Here is a 22,731-nt window from a genome sequence, read left to right on the forward strand (position 1 = left end):
TAGCAGCATAGGGTCTATTACACTCTGTTGAGCAATACTCATTCCACCCCAGAGAGGGCAGTGCTGTGCACACACATCAGGACACACATTCATGACCATGCATTCAGTTACCCATATGGCATGCGTGGTATCTGTGAACTCCAGACACCGCAGGCAGAAGCAGAGGCCCGGGGGATGTTGGGTCAGAAGGCAGACGACATGCAGGAGGCCTAAGAGCATATCCATCCCCATCCCCTGAGCTCCATCTTTAGGATTCCTAGACAATGTCATTAAAACAGCAGAGAAAAAACAACCCTAGTATTTTGCATGACAAGAACCTAAGATGACAGAGTTCAGTATATTGAGCATAATTGGCAACCTCTGCCCAGGAGAAGCCCGCAAACAAACTTGCTTGGAGACTAAATTATATCTCAACCCTGTGCCTCCAGGTTATGGTGACTGGGGTTGTCATGTGGGGTGTGCGAAGGGGGGCGGACTAACTGGGCCCACAGCATTCCGGACTGGACCAGAGCAATGAGTCTGGCTTTGCAGCCTCTGTGCCTTCAGGAATATCAGCGTTCACCTGAGTAATGAGACCAAAAAGGGGGAAAACACACATGAAAAGGAAAGAAAAAACTCTTAGGAAACAAGATCAAAGTCTGCCTTCAAAAATGTTGTCCCGCAGCTAAACAGAAACCTAGATAGCCCTAATTGTAGCAGCTGAACGCAGACTCTCCAGACAGTCAAGGGAAACAACGTGCAAGAGGTTTAAAAGCAAAGCAGGAGAAGTGGACGTTCTCACAGGAGGGCTCTGACTTCTGTTCTTGTTCCTTTAATTCCCAGGGTTAGTGTGAGTTACAGTGAGGGGAGAGATTTAACCAATGCCATGTGGGATGGGCGTGACCAGCAAATGGCATCAGTTAAACTCTGGGTGTGACTGGCAAATGCGTATCTTTCATATTGCCAGAAATACGGTGTACATCTGGCACATGGGTATGTCTGGTGCTACCTCACCTAGGCTCTCTGTGGCCAATGAGCACTCCTTGTGCTACCAAATGCACCTCCTGTGTAGCCAGACTCACTTGCCTTTAACATTCCATTTATCTGTAGGCCATGGCCATTTAAAATGGCAGCGCAAAGTGATCCAATTCACAGCTTTGGTTGAACTCTTCACAGTGTGGCATCCAAGGTGCCAACACCCACATGAAATGGAGCTAGGCACAAGATGGTTAGAATGAAGTTCTACTCCTGAGGGCATTCTGCACCAAAAATTAAAAATTCTGCGCCAAAAAATTAAAAATGCTGTGCTCAATATTTTAAAGTTCTGCAAATTTTATTTGCCAAATAAATGTGGAGGCTCAAGCATAGCAGTGGGGATCACAGGCCACTGGCTGCACAGAAGTTGGAGATCACCGTGCAGCACCCCCTGGGACACAGACTCAGTGGGGAGACTGCACCCAACCCTAACAACCATTGAGATGTCCTAGAAACCCCTCATCACCAGCTTCTCCTGACACTGATCCCTCCCCCTACAGCTGAGGAGCCATGGATGCAGGAAGTGCGGGGGTGGGGGAGGAGAGGTGGGAGTTTGCAGAGCTTTCTGCAGCTGGGGAGAAATCTGGGGGAAGGTCTGACCCAGCCCCAGATGTCGTGTGGGGGAAGAGGAAGTCCCATCCTCCCCAGCCCAGCCGGCATTAGCAGTGAGCCCGGCACACGGTAGGAGCAACCAGCCTGGTCTTCCCCAGTCCTGCCCCCAGCCCCACAGTGATTTACCGCTCTGCCGGCTGTCCTGAAACATACTGCTGGGGACGGTCTCATGACCACTCTTTGGCTTCCCTTTGCTTCCCCGTCAGAAAGTCATTTTTCTGAGGGGAAGCAAAGAAATCTGTGGGGCACATAAATTTGGTGCATGCACTGTTGTGCAGAATTCCCCCAGGAGTAAAACTGAATTAAGGAAAGGTCTGGAAAGAGCCTGCAGCCCTGTCTAATTTAGAGAAAGATGCATCATAGACAGGCCCTGAGAATGGATTTCTGCTTGCTTGTGTTTTGGCATTTCTGCTTCCAATACCCAGCAGTCCCAGGAAGCTCAGAGGCTGCATGAAAATGAAAAGAAATACAAAATAAACTTCCCAAGGACTTATTCACCATTGTCCTGCACCTTGTGCAGCCATTCATCCCCGTGCAAAGGGGGAGGAGGAGTCAACTACTACAAAATCAGAAAGGAAGCATTTTACACTGACTTCTCACTGTCGTAAACAATTGTACAAGGTGCAGGGAGAATCAAGCCCTAAATCTTTACGTGCTTAAAAAATATCATTTAGTTGGCAGGGTCCCGGGGTGAGGCATCCAGTCATTGGACACAGGTGTCCAGATCTTACTGCAAACAAATTCAATTCTATACATTAAAAATGAAACCCCAATCTGCTAGCATCCATAAGCATATTTTATTACATCCTGTCAAAGAATCCATGTGCTTCAGGGCCCAGGCTGGAATATAAAACACTAAGCCAAGTGTTTAAAGTTTAGCAAGTCTGTTCTGATTTGACTTTGTTCATCCTCAGCTCAGCTGCACTGACCTTGTGACCTGCTTCTGCAATTCCTCTGGGATCAAGAGTTATTCACGAGCTTTGGCTGCCTCTGGGCAAGTAAATTCTGTTTGGGCTGATTATCACGCGAAGGGAACGCAGAGGTCTGCATTGCAAGCAGGTGTTTACCTGCCCTGAGCACCTGAAATACTAGCTATCTTCTGCCTCACCTCAGCCTCACTCCCTCATCTGTAATGTTTAATAAGCACTCAGAAGTCAAGTCTGTCAGGAGAGGAGGTAAAGAAAGCAGTTTTTATTAATTGGATGAGCACTCAGCTCATCCTTAGTCTGCTCAGGATTCTGAAAAAGTCCAGTTTTCTCTCTGTGTAGAGATTGATTGGCTGATCTAGATTTAGATCAGACATGTGTGTAGATATTGACTTGTATCTCTATAGATACCACATGATATATGTGATAATACCTTTTACACCGGGCATCCTCAGAGTCCTATCGCAAAATTTTCCACCCAGACCATTTTTCATCAAAAATTTCCTGAAATGAAAATGTTCATTGATATTTTTAATATATTTGGAAATGTTTTGCTTTTTCACTGAAAAATTGAAAAAAACAAACAAAACCCCACCACAAACTGAGACATTTTTTGTTTAAATATTTCAGTTTTCTTGCACCCTCCCACCTCCCTTTTTCCATTTTACCAGTGGAAGAAAGGGAGAGAAAAGGGGTCGGGGGGCAAAAAAACAAAAACGTTGGGCTTGCAGTTTTTCATTGGAAAATAAAAAACAAACAAAAAAAATTCCAAGAAATTTGAGGGGAAAAGTAACATTTTTTCCTGAAATTTTCCTCAAAACCCAATTGGCATTTTGGGCTACCTCTAGATATCAGCAACTTGATACTTATCCTTATATATCTTTTCTTTTTATCTATGTTAATTCCCCCAAGGCAGCATTTTTTACTATGAAATATCTTAATGTACAGTTTGGTCAATAGATGCTGAAACTATTTTTCAAAGTCACATAGATTTGATCTGAGTCCCGTGTGTATCTGTCTGGTTGTCTCAAGAGATGGTCACTAACATGACTTAAAATTGTAACATTACCTACCTCTTATCTAGTGTTTTTTACCTGTACAAAGGCAGGCCAATATCAAGATCCCCATTTTAGAGATGGGGGAAAGCAAACAATTCTCATTCCAGTCCAATTATCTTGTGATTTCTACCTGAGGCTACTTGGACCCAGCACCCTTGTGGAAAACGGATTCCTTATGTATCTTCTCAGTAGCATCTTCTCTGTGAAGCCACTGCTTCTGCTGGTGCACTTCTAAGATCCAATAGGATTACTTACACATCTTCTATTGTTGTGTTCTGCTCCCTTTAAGGATATTTTTCGCTGATGATCAGCTCTCCTGGCCATTCCATTCCTCTGTGAGTAATTTGGAGAGGACATTTTGTGACAGGATAACTAGAAAATCTTAGGTTTCAGAGTAACAGCCGTGTTAGTCTGTATTCGCAAAAAGAAAAGGAGGACTTGTGGCACCTTAGAGACTAACCAATTTATTTGAGCATAAGCTTTCATGAGCTACAGCTCACTTCATCGGATGCAAGTGAGCTGTAGCTCACGAAAGCTTATGCTCAAATAAATTGGTTAGTCTCTAAGGTGCCACAAGTACTCCTTTTCTTTTTAGAAAATCTTAGTGAATTCCTGAAATTCTGCACTTAAGAACTGGAGTCAATTGTCAGGTTATACTAAGGGGCTTGTTTACACCAAAGTCAGAGTGTGTAAATGCTCTTTGTTGGTACTTTGTCGGCACTTTTGCCAACAAAATACTTCCAGCCCTGTGAGCAGTGTTAGCTTTGTCGGCAGGAGAGCGCTCCTGCCGACAAAACCGCATTCACACTGCCACTTGCATCGGCAAAACTTTTGTCTTTCGCTGTGGGGGGCTTTTTAAAGTACCTGTGAAAGACAAAACTTTTGTTGTCAACTTTGCAGGGTAGACATATTAATCCATGTTCACTTCATGTTGGACATTGTGGACAAAGCGAGTTTTAGGGAAGGACTTGAAGGGAGAAAGAGTGCTGGGTTGGTGATCTAGGATCCTTATCATTTTAAGGTGGTAAAAGCAATATTCTCACTGTATGTCTTTCATGTTCACCACTATTGCCAGGTGTTGATCTGTTAACTGCCCTGCTATTGTACAGTGCCTTATCTGATTGATACTCCACACAGAGAGCATATTTTTGCAGATTCACCGTGATGCTCTGGATTCTAGATGGTGCTAAAGACACATGGGATGAAATCCTGGTCCCGGTGAAGTCTCTGGTAAAATGTCCATTGACTTTGATGAGGCCAGGCAGATTTCACACAAATAAACTTTCCAATGGTTTCAGAGTAGCAGCCGCGTTAGTCTGTATTCGGAAAAAGAAAAGGAGGACTTGTGGCACTTTAGAGACTAACCAATTTATTTGAGCATAAGCTTTCGTGAGCTACAGCCCACTTGATCGGATGCATGTGAGCTATAGCTCACAAAAGCTTATGCTCAAATAAATTGGTTAGTCTCTAAGGTGCCACTAGTCCTCCTTTTCTTTTTCCAATGGTTTGCAGTCAATTTTGACATGTACCTTTCCTCTCTCTTATATACCAGTGGACTTTGAAGTTACTAATCTCTGTTGCTAGCATTTGCTTTACAAACTGGGCATCGTTTCTTTCTGCCTTGCTTAGAGAGTTCAGCGGAAGTGCAACAGGCTGCAATTTCTGCATAAAGCATCATGCACCTTATCCGATGGAAGATGCATCTCCTAACAATGCAGGTAACTTATCAGTAGTTAAAGCCTAATATGTGAAAACCGAGGATCAGTGTTTTTAGCATCTGCCAGCGACTACTTGAAAGGGCTTTTTGATCAGACATTTACAGTGAAACAAACATTGTCCTCTCCCAATAAATCTCTATAAATCTGCATTACCTTGTGGAATAGGAATTTTGACTACTGATGTGGCCTTACCTGGATCATCAGTTGAGCCATCTGCTCAATTTGGGTCTGATTTTCCTACAGGTTATGTCTACACTTTGAGTGGGGGGTGTGATTCCCAGCTCGAGGAGACATACCTGTGTTAGCTCTCATAGAGTGTAGCTAATGTAGCACGAGCTGAAAGAGTGCTTGCCACCCCAGGTACACACCAATGGTCCCGGACAGGTAGATACTTGGGGTGACTAGCCCCTCCCTTGGCTCACATTGCTACAGCTACACTCTATTTTTAGCACACTAGCCTGATCAAAGCTTGTGCGAGTATGTCTCCTCCAGCTGGGAATTATACCCCCCAGCTCGAAGCACGGACATACCCTTGTACTAACACCTTTATACTACCAGAGCAGTGTAATGGGGCCTTAGTGTAATTGAGAATTCAAGTCTTCATCTCCAGTACAGAGAACATATTTCAGCTTCTGGATTGTGGCCAATTTTTGAGTGAGAACAGGCTAACGTCTGAGGGTTTCATCGTAAGCTCCTGCTCCAAAGTGTGACATGTAGTGCTGCAGAAAGCTACCACCTTGCACACCAGATGTGGCTGTATTTTGGTAGTTGAGTGAATTGAATCCTGTAGTTATAGGTTCAAATTTGCTTTGGGATCTTTTAGAATGGGCAGTGCTGGAGGAATTGAGATGTTCTTTAAACCTCCTAGTGCCTGGAGGATCCTTGAGAGGTGTAAATTTGCCACCCTTGTGGCTGTGGGTTTTCTAAGGGATTATTCTTGCTGATCTCTCTCTCCCCAGTTTAGCTAGATGATCCTGGGTGGACATTTGAGCAGAGAGGAAGTGAGGGTGCAGGCTTGGAACCCTTTGTATTAAATATAGTTTCATTAAAATAGTTTTCTCTAGACATTTGAAAGAGAAAAGCCAGATAAAAATCATGGCCAATTACCTGGATATGGAACAGATTAGAGAAGAATAAGATATCCATGAGAAATGGTTCTGAAGAGACACAGAAAAGAATCTGTGAAGAGCCACTGGGAAAAATCTCTATTTTGGTGAATTGCAAAGGAACCTCATACCCAAATCTCTCTCATGTTCTGACTTTTAACTTCCTTCTGGAGGAATAAGTCACAAACAAAAAACCCAACAATAAATCATGTGTATCTCAGAGGTATCTGTGACGGGAGGCTGTCCGTCTGCGGAAAGTGTCTGCCTATCAAGACACGAACGGGCGTGTGAGTTCACGAGCAAATGGAGGTGGGGTTATCTGTGTGAGTGTGCAGACCTCTTCATGTAGGTATGATTGGAACTGCATGTGTGTCTGTACGAATGCTATGTGGCTAGGTATGTTATGTCAGGTTCTGGTTAGAGAGCATGCAGCCCTACCCTCTGCTAGATGGAGTGTCAGACCTGGTCATCGCATGCCATGTTGTAGCCTACAAAAGAAGAAAGGCCTTAACTACAGCAATTAATGGAGGATTTTTCTTTAGCACAAGCGTTCTGGAGTTGAAAGAGTCTGTGTCACATGTCTGCAGATTAGTTGGCAATCAGGATGTCTGTATGTACCCTGCCGCAGATGCATTACTGAGACTGGATCTGCCTGCTCGAAGGTGTGGGCGCCGGGTGCATGTATTGCGTGGCTGTGTGTGCATACAGTGTGTGGGTGCCGGGTGCATGTATTGGGCTGTGTGTGCACACAGTGTGTGGGCGCCGGGTGCATGCATTGGGCTGTGTGCGCACACAGTTACTCTTTCTGGCTATGTGAAGAACCAGTGACCTGCACTGGCTTTTTCTAAAACATATTTAGTAAAATGCTCAGGATACAGATTAATGTTCCCAGCAGGCTACTTATTGAATTTCTCTTGCCTTGGAAAGGGATCTGTGGGTGCTGTGATACATGAGTTGACAGCTTTGCCTGATCTTGCTGTAGCTTCTGCGAGTGCTTCTCCATCCATCTCTGAAACGCTACCATGTAATCTCTCACAGCCATGCTCCTAAGGCAATAAGTCCTTGCCCAGCTCCAAACAAAACCTATGCACTTGTCCTGGAGTAAGAAAGTCACCCTCTGCTGGGGGCTAGTATTATTAACTAAAAACTCATTCCAAAATAGCACTGCATGAAATCCCAACTAAGCCACAGACGTGGCTGATCCTAGGGCTTCTTCTTCCCCTAACCCATATCATCTCCTCTAGGCTGAGCAGCCCAGAGATCCTATTCCAGACCCTAGTTCCCTCTGCTAGAGGGCTGCTGCTCCCACCTCCCTTCTGTTCAGGGTGGAGTCAGATGAACCACACCTGACCCCAGTGACCAGGTGTTGATTAACCTAGAGCTCTCTGCAGGGCTCCAACCAACAGCACTAACAGGAGAATCCTACCTCCCCAGCCTCCTGTTACAATCACTAAGGCTATGTCTACACCATGGACCTCACAGTGGTCTCCTGTGTACCTCCTCTGTGTAGAGCTTTCCCACCTGCATAATTAAATCACCCCCAACAACAGAAGTTTTGCTGACAAAAGTGCTAGTGTAGACAAAGCCTAAGAGACCTCTCCATGCCTGCTGGCTCAGCAGCTCATGGGCTGGTAATGGGGGGGGGCAGGGACTCCCTTTCCTCTTTCACCAGCCGCGGAAGTGTAGCCCTCTGTCAGTGCGCACGTGCCCCCTGACACACAGTGGCTGAGTCTCTTTCAGCCCCCAGCTAAAGAGGTGGCTGCGTTCAGCTCTGGAGGTACCTAGTTCAATCCATGGGGCGTTGGCCAAGATGGCAGCCACCACAGAAAAACGTTGCCATTGCCAGTACACGCTGATGAGTGGGGACACTGGCCTTCCCAAGCCAACACTGCCCTAGCCGTGCAGATGTGAGAAGAAGGAGCTGAAGTGTAGACTGATCATAGCCAAGGAGGGTCTGGAGTGATGCACTGTCCATTCCTGTTACTTTTCTTCTATAAGGACACCCAAGGGTCGAGGGGAATCATTACCCAACCAATCAATATGACCGGGAGGAGAAATCTGGACCCATAACACCCTTCTTGCTGCACCCCACCGTCCACTGCCTACTAACTAGAACAAGATCGGATTCCACTTGGTAGGACCGGAGAACCCTACCCGCTGCCGTGAAACAGAATAACAACGCTGGCCCTTTAAGAGCAAGGCTGGAGTCCGTTTTTTTCTTGTTAAAAGATGTCTGCGAGGGGAGCTGCCAATCTGAAAAATGATCCTTTCTTTTTTCCATTTTCTTCGTTCTTTCCTTCTAGCTTGTGCTCATCTGTTCAGGTGAACCGCAGGCACATTCATTAAATCTTTGTCTTTGACACCTCAGCTGCTTTGGAGCCCTGGGCTTCTCTTTCTCTTTCCTTTCTGCCTTATTTTTTTCTCCTTTCCCCCATCTCTAAGCTCGCCTGATCAGCACACTAAAAGGCTGCAAGAGAAAGCAGCAGAATAGTTAACTAAGCATAACTTTAACTCCAACTTGCTGAGTGGTCAGTTTTACATATATTGATGTAAACAGAAGGAGACTGGTTTGCTGGGAACATGGGTTTCATTTTCCAAGCCCAGTTGTTTGCAAACCGCGTGCAGGTCCCATTCGGGATCCGGGCACTAGGGGCACATCCGGGGTAAGGTCTGCTCTGGCAGTGGCGGGGTGTATCTCACTGTGATTCACTAGTGTAAGGAGTTCGTCTGGGGGTCGGGAAAGGCTACGTTTAGTGCTCACAAGAGTGAAGGTCTGATTACTTGAAATCATCATCCCAAGCCCCTCAGAACTTTGCAGGCCTTCAAAATCCAGTTCTGGGTCTGAATTTTAGAATGGATCAGACTCAAACCCCAGACCCACGCACTCTGCTTATAAACCTCCACATCATGTGACTTCAGCCCATCTTGAGTGATACTACTGACTGGAGCCAGGTATACTGCAAGCTCTAGACAAGCATCGTACTGGCTTGCTTGCTTTTCCTCCCTCTGTCCCTCGTTTAGGATGACCAGATGTCCTGATTTTATAGGGACAGTCCCAATTTTGGGGTCTTTTTCTTATATAGGCTCCTATTACCCCCACCCCCTGTCCTGATTTTTCACATTTGCAGTTTGGTCACCCTACCCTCGTTGTTTTTCTCTCTTTCAGATATTCATGCCGAGATGTCTCCCTTTTCCAGTCTCCTGGGTTCCTGAATCCAGAACCAGCTGAGAGGCCTCCTGCATTTTCAGAGTTTCTCCTTGGAACAGATGCCAAGGCAGCCAGGTTTTTTTCCTGCCAGTGCAGCAGGTTCCTCTGTTGTGGCATGTGTGGTTGCAAATCCTTTACGTGTAAAAATCAGTTTGGCTCCAGACTTTAAAGTGACCCTCTTGTTCTGGGTTTGGAGCTGAACAGTGGACTCTATGAGCGTTTGGGCCCTCTTAGGTGAAATCACAACAATAAGATCTTGACCCATGAGGGCTGATGTCTGGATTGTAATGTCAGAATTTGCTTTGTGACCATAGAAAACGAAACCACAGGAGAATGAGATAGTCACAGCTGGGTTTATGCATGGGCTCACTAATCCCCCAGTGCAAAACCCACTCTGCAGCCACAAGCACTGTGAACCCTGAGAAATGCGTGTGAGTCTATGCAGAAAGTGTGTGTGTGTGTGATGGGGGTATCTGTGATGGATATGAGAGCTTGTGCAAGTGTGGTTTATGAGCTACTGTTACAGGACGTATGTGCTGGATGTGAATGTGACAGGAGCGTGTGGGGAATGTGAGTGGGGGCAGGTGTTTGTGCAAGAGGAGATGCATGTGTGTGAGAGGGGTATGTGTCTGTGATGAATGGGTTTAGGGGTGTGATGTGGGAGTATTTGATATGCACATGGTATTAGCAGGGTCCTTGTCACTGTTAGTTAATCATTCCCCCTCTAGCTTCTTGCTGAGAGAAAAATGTAGAGACACTGAAGGTTTTAGCTTAAGAGAAAAAGCAGTTATTATCAAGGGTGTGATCATTCCCAGAGCTCCCAGCCTGCAGAGGTGTGAGTTGATTTTAAGAGTTTGGAGAAGGTTTTTTTTTCAACTGACCACCCCAGATTTCAGACATGAAATAGATGGGCATGTAAGAGGGCAAATGGTGCAGTTCTACACACGGATAGTGCAGTACACCAGCAAAAGGGTGCCACTGACTTTCAACAGGACTTTTGCTCCTCAATCACTTAGGAGCTTCTGAAACCCCACCCTGACTGTCTGACATAGAGTTCTGGGAATAGTTTGTAACAGGTGATTTATACAACCAATTTTGCCTCTCTGTGTTTGCAATTTCCTGCTATATTGTCAGTTTTCCTCCTTATAAATATTTAATACTCAAAATTACAGTTTGAACTGTTCTGATTGAATGTATAGTCACATGGTATCATCTCTGTTCCCTGACTGGATAAGCATTCCTCTTCAAATCCTGTTTCTGGTGGAAATGCACATGAATATGAATATGAAATTCACTTACCATGAAAATTCTGCAACGTTTGCTTAACATTTGTTCTTTCAGCAAACCTTCTTGCCAGCAAACTCTTTGGCTAGAACAAATATGGAAAGCAAACACAAGAGTTGAAAACACAGAGGAAGCACATTTGTTTAAAAGAAGAATCCAGATGAATGTTTAGGAGGAAAATAAACCACTATTCACTCAGCTTTTGTCTCAGCTTGTGCCTGGAAGTGCAGATTGGGGGAATTGCAGGTCAGGGTTAGAAATCCATAGACAAACAGCTGGAGATATAGATATTCATTGGCAGGACTGGCATAGCAATGAGTGGCTGTGGGTCTGGACTGAGATGCACTGGCAGAGTCTCACAGGGAACATTGCCCAGCACCTCCCTGCACCTTCCTTGTTTCCATACCTTTATTTTAAGAGACACAAAATTAAACCCCAAAGTTTCAAAAACAAATAAAATCTGAGGATGCTGAGTCTGAGACATGCATACATTTGAAGTGACTGAAGTGCATACAATTCAGTCCCATTGCAGAGAATGCAGTTATCTGGCAACACCCTAATCAATACATGGAAAGAACCCCAAGTGCACCCAATTAGACAAGCCACTGCCGAAATGCTGCCAGGACTGGGTGCAAATCCCATAGCATCAAACTGCAGAGGGCTTGTTACATTCCTTAGAGGGTGTGATGGTGACTTTTCTTTTCAGCCCCAGCACTTACAGCGACACGGAGAGTGCATCCTTGTCTGAGATCATAGAATTATAGAATCCTAGCATTAGAAGGGACTGCAACAGTCATCTAGTCTAACCCCCTGCCAAGATGAAGGATTTGTTGCGTTTAAACTATCCAAGACAGATGGCTCCAACCTCTTTTTGAAAACCCCCAGTGAAGGAGCTTCCACCACCTCCCTAGGCATCTGTTCCATTGTCCTCCTGTTCTTCCACTTAGGAAGTTCCTGAGATTTAATCTAAATCTGCTATGTTGTAGTTTGAACCCATTGTCCCTTGTCCTGCCCTCTGTGGAAAAGACAACAACTTTTCTCCATCTTTTTTTATGGCAGCCTTTCAAGTGTCTGAAGACCACTATCAGATCCCTTCTTAATCTCCTTTTTTTCAAAATAAACGTACCAGTTCCTTCAACCTTTGCTCATATGGCGGCATTCCGCCCCTTTGATCATCTTTGTCACTCGCCTCTGGATCCTTTCCAATTTCTCTACATCCTTTCTATATACTGATGACCAAAACTGGACGCAGTACTCCAGCTGAGGCTTAACCAGCACTGAGTAGAGTGGTACTTTCACCTCCTGTGACTGGCATGCTATGCCTCTGTTAATGCAACCCAAAATTGCATTTGCTTTTTTTGCAACAGCATCGCATTGCTGACTCATGTTGAGGTGTGATCCACCACAACTCCCAGATTCTTCTCAGCAGTGCTGCTGCCAAGTGAGTTTTCCCCCATTCTGTATTTGTGCATTTAGTTTTTCTTCCCTAAGTGGAGCCCCTGACATTTGTCTCTGTTGAATTTCATTTTGTTGGCTATAGCCCAGTTCTCCAAATTATCAAGATCCCTCTGCTTTTTAGCCCTGTCCTCCAAAGTATTGGCAACTCCCGCTAGCTTTGTGTCATCTGCAGGTTTGATCAGTATGCTCCCTATTCCTACATCTGGGTCATTAATAAAGACGTTAAACAGCACCGGACCCAGAACAGATCCCTGTGGAACTCCACTTGAGATCTCCCTCCAATCCAACATCATTCCATTAATGGTTACTCTTTGTTTGGGGCTGCCAATTACAGATCCACTTAATGGCAGTTTTACCACTGGTTGTTCTTAGTGGTAGTTCTACATTTCTCCAGCTGACCCATCAGGATGTCACGTGGGATGTGTCAACAGCCTTGCTGGTGTCCGGCATTATGTGCACCGCATCCCCCCTCTCCACCAAACCCGTCGTCCTGTCAAGGAAGGAAATCAGGCTGGTTTGGCAAGATTTGTTCTTGGTAAATCCAGGCGGGTTGCTAGCGATCACCTCTTCGTCCTCCAGGTATTCGCAAATTGAATGTTTTAGACATTGCTCTAGTAAGGTCCCAGGTACCGAGGTCAGGCTGAGTGGTCTGTCGTTCCCCAGTTTCTCCTTTCTCCCCTTTTTAAAGATGGGCCCCAGGTTAGCCCTTCCCTAGTCGTCCGGGACCTCTCCTGTCACCCATGAGATGACAGAGCTGGCTTCCCCTGCCATCCCAGCAGCTGCTGCTAGATCAGGAGACAGCTTCCTGGGCATGGACTAGGTGAAAGGGCTGCAACAGCAGATAGTGTGCGAGGTTAAGGATAAGCTGGCAGAGTAACACCTACCCAAAGCTTGGGGATGCACTCAGCCTGCTCCCCGATCCTGTGCTCAGCAGGCAGCCTAAGGGTCATGGCTAAGGGAGCTTAGTTCGGCCCCAGTTAAATCCTGTTATGAGTCCTTCCCTGAAGGAGCTATTTCCCTCTTTGTAATACCACTGCTGGCACTCCCAAGACAGACCTAACGAAATCTGCTCAGCACAGGCACCCTGGAGGGATGCCCAGTCAATGCATCAGCTCTCCTTTCTGCAACCGTGTGTCTCAGCACAGCTCTGTTTCCCTGCCTCCTCCACCGCCCCAGCCAAATAACACCATGATGATGTGTGCGGTGATAGATTAGATAGATAGATACTGCATGATAGTACTCATTTTGTAAGCTGAGCAACATTTCTGGGATCATGGTGCCATATAACATCCATGCCCACCTGGGAGCTCCTGCCCCCTTCAGGAACTGTCTGTATGGCTCAGTGGGAAGGGCAGACCCTGGAAGATTTGCAGTTCGGCCAAGAAGGACATAGCTCATCTCTGTGAGTGCACTGCTCCATCGTCTCCGGATCCACTTCTGATAGCCTTCCCTGAGATGATCAGTGCTGGAACAGGGAGATAACCAAGCCAGCCTGCTGTGAGAAACACGATTGGCCTCCACTGTAGCTGGCCCAGGGCTGGTGGCACTGAAAAGACCAGTGAGTAGAACAATGGAGGTGGTTGGCTGGCTTTTCTCTCTCTGACGCCAATGGCAAGTCAAGCTGGATGGGCTGCAAGGTACAGCAAGTGGCTCCTACACTTTCTGGCCACTGAGCCTTCCAACTGAAAGCCAGGGAGCTCTAGTTGGTTTCTGTTTGGCTTTGTGTTTTTGATACAAACTCAACCTGTTCCCATCTGAGATAATAATGATGGCAAGGGGCCTTGGCAGAGCGAGGCAGGGCTGGGATGATGGAATTAGTAGTGCTGAACCTGAACCAGATCCTTGGAGCTGAGGAATGTAGAGTTTTGAGAAAGTTCAGATCTGAAACAGTCCAAGTTTCAGCCCAAAGCTGGAGTCAATTCTGACTGGTTTAGCCCATTCCTGAGCAAACAACCACATGCTTCACTCCGCCAAAGCTGTATTCTTTCTGGGCCCTGCTTCTAAAGTGGGATTCTTGGGATTGACTTAAATAGGAGCTAGACTGGCCCATCAGCTTTGTTAAGGGAATGTGGGCTCAGGAGATCTTGGCTCAGTTCCTAGCTCTGCTACAGAGTCCCTGGGTGACTCTGGGTCTCTCTGGGCATTAGTTCCCATCTGTAAAATGGGGATAATGATTCTTCCTTTCTCCCATCCTTTGTCTGTCTTGTCTACTTAAATTGTAAGCTCTTTGGGGCAGGGATTGTCTTTTCCTATGCATCTGTGCAGCATCCAGCACAACAGACCCCCATCTTTGCTGGAGTTCAAGGCACTACTGTAATATAAATAATAATAAATGGATCCAAACGCCTTCAAACTATAGAAACATACAGCACTTAGCACAAAGAGGTCTCTAGGTTCGACTGTAATACAAATATTAACGATAATATCTGCAGGCAACATATATCCCTCTGCGGGGTCTCAGTGGCGTGATATTAACGATAATATCTGCAGGCAACATATATCCCTCTGCGGGGTCTCAGTGGCGTGGCTGGTGCTGAGGGGTGTGGCCTCCTCTGGTATGGAAATGACTCTCCACCGTACAGCCACACCATGCTGACAGCAAGGTTGTGGAGGGCGGGATATTAAACACCGAGGGCAGAACTGCTCTGGGAGGTGTAGCTGAGTTGTGCCCCGTTAAGCTGTGAATTCCTGCAGAGTTTTGTTCGCGGGATAGGCGCGCAGCCTGGTGCCCTGCTCCGAATTAATTATCCGCTGACACGATTTCGCTTCTTTCCCTTTGTGTTATTTTAATTAACAGAGATCTCCTCCAAGCAAGCCAGCTGTCATGTAAATTGTAAAACTGTCAGCATGTACAGGAACTTAACAGGGATTTTTAAAAAAGCATTGCACAAAGGGATGTGCTACTTTGGCTTTTTTTTTTTTTTTTTTAAATCTGGAGCATTTGTCTTTTTTTTTTTTAAAGCATGAAAATTGTGGGGGGGCGGGTGGATGAAAAAACTCTCACTTTTATTTTACTGCAAATGATATTTTGGAGTGGGGGGGGAAAGGAGGGTAATTTGTCCACACACTTTGTTAATTTGTCCACACATACTCTGTTACGCTTTGCTGGGTAACGGGGTCCCTTGTTTTTTCACTGGTTGAGTTTCAGGGGAGCAGTTTGCAGGACGGAGTCTGGACAGAAGTGGGGAGAGCCTCCCCTCCTCCCCCATGAATAGCTGACTTTGTGTTGTTCTGCGATGGGCCCGAAGCGATGCTGTGGAGCAGAGGGGAGAGTTCCGCCAGTCATTTTTCTGGTGCCCTGGAGACAGAAGGATTGTACCCTTCGTTCCCTCCACTCTTTCCTCCCCTCTTGGGCTGCTTTACTTGTGCAGTCTCTAAGCCTATTCACTAAGGCTTTGAAGCATCTCCTGGGTTGATTAGCAATTTTGCCAGGTGCTTGTTCAGTCTGACACCTGTTCCATTGATGGTTACTGCTAAGCAGCATTGTGTTTTCAGCAGACCAAGCCCCAGAGCCTGCACCAAGACCCAGGAAATGGGCCTGGTCATTGCTGGTTCAGTAGCACTCAGGGGCCAGGGCAATGGACTCCCCGCTTCCCCCCCCCCCAGGCTGTTCGATAGCTACTGTTTCTCTCCGCTTGGTGCAGAGGACGAGGGCTGGTGGGATTGTGTAGTCAAGGTTCCACTAGCCACATCCCTGCTCTTCCCTGGGCCCTTGCTTGCTCCTCTCCCCATGAACTGGGAGGGAAGAAACTCTTACAAAGCTCAGATCTATAGCAGATTGGAAATGGGGACACCTGTGCAGGCTCTTGGCATCATGTCACAGGTAGGCAATAGAATGCACCATTTCCACTGCACAGTGGGCCTTAAATGCTTGAGGGAGCAGGGTGCATGATTATCCCCAGATTCATTCAGTTCTGAAGGATCTCCAAGTGCCCACCACTGACAGGCAGCCACCTCTAGAGCAGGAAATGGCAACTGATTATTGTGCATGAGAGTGACTTTGAATTAGAAAACCTCAGCAGAAGCTCTCATCAGATCAGCTGGGGGAGGCTCCTTTTAGTTCACTGGACACACAGCATGCTGCCTGTGGATCTTGAGGGTCCAGCTACAATGTGTAGGGTGACCAGACGTCCTGATATTTTGGGCCTGTCCCAACATTATGGGCTTTGTCTTATATAGGCAACTATTACCCACCCTCCCTCCAAAAAGGTATCCCGATTTTTCACACTTGCATCTGGTCACCCTAACAATGCGGCTTCCGTCTACTTTCTTTTCCTTATTGGTTTTGTAACTCATGACACTGGCACATGACACAGGGGGAAAATCTTTGTCTCGTATGTGGCAGAAGGCTGGAAAGCTCTGACTCTGGGCAGACTAGGACTTATTGTTCTATCTCATGCAAGAGAGAAAGAGAAAAGGGTCATGTAGCAATTGCAGGGAGAGGTGATGGTTCGTGACAGGTCAAGAGCTTAGCCCTGTTCTTTCTGCTGCCACACAAGACTGATGAGAAGAGAAACCTTTTCCTAAAAGCTCCAAGGACAGGCCTGTGAAATAGTTTCCAAATAATAATACTTAGCACCTCTCCCTGAGATCTCAAAGTGTTTCACAAACATGAATTCATCCTGATAACATCCCTGTAAGGCAGGGACATACTGAGCAAAAATTGGCTTCTTTGGGGAGCTTTCTTTATACCAGCTGAACACTATTCTGTCTGCCTCAATATTTCGTTGAATTTATTAAGCACCAGTGATGTGCTTAGCCCTGTAGAGACACACAGAAATTGTCCATGTCCTAGCCCAAAGATCTATCTATCTCTATGGTATCTGGGTTCTAACTGAGAATTAACAAAAGTAAGTTCACAATCACCAGGAATGGCTTAACCAGTTTCAAAAGAATAAGACCCATCCCTCTGCAACTCACAAACTTTTTGGATTTTCTGGAACCAAACTTCTTTGGAAGGTTCTGAAATGTTTACATAAGTCCTTCTCCTCCTGTTACACCCCATGACACATCATTATTATTGAAGACACATTGCATCTTCTGCTCCTGGCTGGTATGGGCCAGAATTTCGGAAGCACGGTGAGAAAGGCTGTTTTCATGATATTTCCAGCCCAGGTGGATGCTGAAAGGACCAGAAAAATTGCAAGAATTCCAGCCCAGTAAGGCAAACACTAGGGATTATTACTATTATTATTAGGTATTGTGATGGAGCCTGGAGGACCCAGTCAGGGATCAGGGTCTTGTGCTAGGTGTTGTATGCACATATAAAACAAAGCTCATCGCTGCCCCAATGAGTTTACAATCTAATTAAATTCAGTTATGATGTAAACCAGTGCCACACCCATTTGGCTTGGAGCAGCACCACTTTATGCCCAGGATAAATTTGGTCTGACAGATGATAAGTGATTTGTGGTTCTGCTCCATTTCTAATTCAGATGGGACCAAATTCTGGTCCTCAAAAGACATTCATCTGGATTTACCCCAGAATCTGACTGCTAGGGCCTGACTCTCCATCACCCTACACCTTGGATCATCATCTACATCTGTGCACAGTGGGTGTAAAATGCCTCCCCCGCAATTAAGAATTCACCAGTCTGCCACAGGTGGGAGCAATTTCACATCTTCTTAGCACAGGTGATCATACAAGCCTGAAGGCCATGAAGAATCAGGACTATTGTCCAGATAATCATCATATCTTCTGCCCCTGAACTCCAAGGGCCAGCTCCTTAGCTGGTGTTAAATGTCCCAGCTCCATTGACATCAGTTGAGCTACGACAATTTACAATTTAAATTGACCCTGAGTGTTTGGGCTTCTCCCGATGCTCGAGCTCTATTCACAAGAATGAGATTTTCAAAGACACCAGAGGCATTTAGATGCTCAGTTCCCATTAAAATTAATGGGAACTGGGTGGCTTTGCAACTCTCAGCCTTACTTCCTAGTTCATTTGGAAATTTTGGGGGGAAAACCCTAAAACTCAAACTGGTTTAATTTTTTTCATGGAAAGATAATTTTGAGGAAAAATGGCTTTTCAGTTGAAAATTAAATTTTCACCAAAAATTTGTTTGAAAGCAAATTTTCTAGTTTTTCAATGAGAAACTGAAAGCCAAAACACACTTTTTAAAATAAAAAAAACTCAACATTTGTACCAAAAAAACCAATTTATTTATTTTTGCAAAAATCCCCTGTCCCAAAAATGTTTTATGGGAAATTCAGATGACAATGAAAGTAAATGAAAATCTGTACAAATTTTCCATGAAAAATAATTGCCATTTTACAACCAGTTCTTCCCAGTCCCTCCGTAAGACACCTTCTGAGGCACAGCACACTTTGGAAAAGTATCTGAGGTGGGATTAAGAGGCCTCCTGAAAAATAATGCAATATGATTATTCCCAGGGTTCGTTATTAGTCCCAGGCAGATAGCTTTAATTAGGACCATTTTCTTCTAAACAAACCAATGTGGTGAGCCTCTGTAGTCCTTTTGGCACCTTAGAGACTAACCAATTTATTTGAGCATAAGCTTTCGTGAGCTACAGCTCACTTCATCGGATGCATCAGATGTTACTCTGAAACCTGTAGTCCTTTTGTTACTCAATATTCTAATCCCCATCATTTAAACAGACAGCAGGTGAGACAAGATCTCCCTTAGGCGATACAGATTTCAAACTAGTACCAACTTCCAAATCTCGGGAAATGGCAGCCATCAAGGTAAGAGCAATCTGCTGTTTACCCCGGAGTCGGAGCTATTTCAACACACAATTACCAAACCCCAGCAACCACCAGAACATCTGAACTCTTATGGGCATAAATATCAAACAGGCTGCCCATGTTTAATGTTGAAACATTCCAAAGAGTATTGATTAGATGTGCTCTCATCAGTAGAAAACATTGGTTTTGGCTCTTCACCGTGTCTGAGCTCTGCTCACATGGGGTGAGGAGTGGCTGGGATGGAGGTTTGCCAGGGAGCCACATTCAACTCCCTTATTCTGTGCCGCCTCGCTCCAGCATCAATGAGAGCAGCCTAAAGGCTACATTCACTTACATCATTGGCATAATGTCCCAAGGGCCATAGGCTAGGGGAGATTTGGCAAAGGGGAACAGAGTTCCGCCTCATCTCGAGCATGCCCCTTCCCTCCCCCCAGCATGTTCCCTCTATATGGGAGTAGGCAGGGAAAGCTGGCACAGGTGCTAGCTATACTGGCTTCCCATCATCAGGGAGTTCCCAACCACCAGGGGAATTTTTTGCTATCACTTCTGGCCAGAATCTGGCTCCTTTGTGTAATTTGTCTAGCCCATTATCTAAAAGGTCAGACAAGAGAGACAAATGGAAGAGTTTAATCTTTTACCATCTTGTATCAACATTATAATTTAGCTACATCCAGCATCCTTTGTATGCAAAATGAAAATGTTTTACAGAGGAAGGGTCTGTCATAAGCTAAGGCAAAAAGGGAGAATAAAATAAGTAAGAGCTGTACATTCATTATAATTAATCTGTTTTGCTCTATAGTGACTTTCATCTGAGAGGATCCCAATAATCTTTCCAACCAATCAGCCTTATCCTGACAAAATTGCATGTGCAAATGGCCAGCTGCTCAGGTTTTATGATTATAGTAACTGCATGCACAAATTCTCTCTCTCTGTGTGTGCTTTCACACCTAGTTGTGAAGATGTAGGCCAAAGAATTTTCACCGTAAACTGAAAATCAACTGGGGTTTCCTAAGATCAGGCGCTTCAAATGAGCAAAACGCTGTGTTAATGGGACCCATATGTCTTTGTTTAAAAGCTCCTTCAACAGTAAGAATAACAGATGCAGAACCAAACAAGTGTTGATGAAAATATGGCAGGAGTTCATGCAAGGATACTCAGTGGACATCTAATTTCTGCAGAAGCCTGTGGTAACCCTACAGCAATCAACTAATAAATGTGGAGGCTAAAAGTCATGCAGGTAGTAAGGATCCAGCTCAACAAGGAACTCAAATGATGAACAGCAAAGAAGCAGTGAAGTGGTCAGGAAACTCTTGAGATAGACCTGCTGGGCAACAAGACATTGGCCAATGCAGCCTATGGCTGGAACATGGGTAGCCAGAATGTGAACGGTTGAAATGACTGGATTCCTCTCTTGAGGGTGGAATGGATGGAACCTCAAAAGGATGAGAGGCAGCTACTGCAAGAGAGAAGCACATGAGGCTCTATTGCAACAGAGACACCTCCAAAATCACTCCTTGGCCATAAGGACAAGTGTTTAGCTTTTGTCCGTAAATAATATTTGAAGTGAATTCAGATTGATAGCCCTGGGGAGTGAAGTGCTCATCCTGTCCACGAATGGGTGCAGTGCTGGCTTTGTCCATGATCCGTTCAGTTCCAGGTTTTTCTTTTGTGTCAGCCAATTTCTTCCTTTAGGCGGCGGGGAGATTTGATGATGTGGACACACGTGCCCTAAGAAGCAAACTGAGACCCTGCAGTTAATTTCACAAAGGCCACTAAGCCATCAGCCTAGATAGATAGACAGATAGATAGAGGAGTGTATGGGGATTGATTGATGGGGTGTATGGGGATAGATTAGATAGATAGAGCGGGTGGATGGAGAGAGAGAGAGAGAGATAGATAGATAGATAGATAGATAGATAGAGGGGGTGTATGGGAATAGATAGCTAGATCGATCCAGGAGGTATGGTTAAGATGATGACAGAGAGGTTTTGCTTTGTTTTAAGTTTGGTTTTGTGGTGTATCTCTTGCATTACATTGTTTTTAATGAATATCACCCTTATCCCAGCCTTGCTGACCATTGACTCCTTGTGTTGCACAATGAAGGGCAATGTTAAACTGAAAATCAATAGGGGACTATATCCATCTTTGATGGAGAGGACCAAGATGCACCTTCCAGCAGACTAAAGACATCAGCCAGCCCCAAACCAAGCAGCTATTCAAAGCTCATGAATACATCTTCCATTCAGGCTGAGTGCATCAGCCCATCTACAAAACTGACATCTAAAGCACGGGTTTTCAAAGGTGCCCAAGAGAGTTAGGCCCATTGAAATTCAATGGGAGTTGGAAGCATTGCTTTTTAGGGTGGAATTTTCAAGGTTGTTAACTGAATTTTTCTCTGGGTTCAGACTGGTATTGCACTGGGCGAGGTTCTGTGGCCTATGTTATACAGGAGGTAAGACTAGATGATCACAATGGTCCTTTCTGGCCTCAACATCTATGGAGCTATGAATCTGGTTTGAGTTTGGGATGGAGGGTTACGTCCCTTTCATTATTTGACCCTCCCAAATCCAAATTATGTTTTGCTTTTAAAACACCAAAAATTGGAAAGCATATTTTTTATAAAGAAAAGAGATTTTTATATCCCAGCAAGGCAATAATGAATGCAAGCCCCAGATGATCTTAGATATCCACAGCATTAAAGTCGGAGCACTGAATTTATACCGAGAAGAACAAACAGGATTTGTGAATGGTCCAGCACAACACTGGATATGCTTTGTAATGAGGCAAGGCTCCTGCTTAAATCCTACAGACCTAGCCATGCTGAGGTTTTAATATAAGGTGGTTTCCTCCCCAGTCCCTGTTTGCCATGCCAGGCAGGTTGCCTTGTCCGCTGAAACAAATGACCTTGAGCAGAGCTGCGGGTCAATAAAATAATTTGCTAACTGATCCATCTTCTGTGGCAAACAGATGAATCAACCTCAACTCCCTGGGCTGTTTTATGTACAGATGGGAGAACCATTAAGTTAAAATAATATGTGCATATACATCCATTTCCATGCAATAAATGGATGGAACTAAATAAATGAGTTTGCATCTTTCATCATGGAAAAACATTGATGCATTTTTTGACACATGGCCTTGCAGGATTGGATGTGCTCCCAGGGATATATGTCATGGTGTTTTTTCTTCTGGGTCTCCCTCTCTCTTGGTCTCCAGCATCCTGTCTCTCTTTCCCAACCCTCTTCCTTTCGCTTTCTACAGCTTTGTCTCTCTTTCCCTCCCTCTGTTATTCTGTCTCCTTCCAAACCCCCTCTCTTTCATCAGGTCCACTCCTGGAACAGGGGACCATCTCTTCTAACTTGTGGTTTAGAATGTGTATTGGCTCCTGGCTCTTTGCCATGGTCAAGCTGATTGCCTCAAGTATTCCTGCTCCAGCAACCCCTATTCCAGCTGTCCTTGGCCTTCATTGTGAGAAAAGTGCCAGAGAGATTCCCTATGAGCCATCTGCAAGTCCCTACCCCCCATGCTCCAACCTTCTGATGGCTTGGCACATCCTTAGATTGTCCTTCAAGCAACCCATCCATCCTCAGAGCCCTACACAGAGCATTAAGCAAACAGAACTGCACCCCCGGCTATTCCTT

At 45.3% G+C, this 22,731-nt stretch overlaps 1 long non-coding RNA gene across 1 annotated transcript in view; it reads right to left on the bottom strand.

Moving 5' to 3' along the window:
• Positions 1–10,993: 10,993 nt before the first annotated feature.
• LOC140900541 (uncharacterized) overlaps positions 10,994–22,731 on the bottom strand; it is a 45,244-nt gene continuing 33,506 nt past the window's right edge. Inside the window, exon 3 of the long non-coding RNA XR_012155659.2 lies at positions 10,994–11,011. This is a non-coding gene — a long non-coding RNA (uncharacterized LOC140900541). The remainder of the gene's footprint in view (positions 11,012–22,731) is intronic.

Source organism: Lepidochelys kempii, chromosome 19 (genome assembly GCF_965140285.1).
Source record: "Lepidochelys kempii isolate rLepKem1 chromosome 19, rLepKem1.hap1, whole genome shotgun sequence".
NCBI classification, from domain to species: Eukaryota; Metazoa; Chordata; order Testudines; family Cheloniidae; genus Lepidochelys; species Lepidochelys kempii.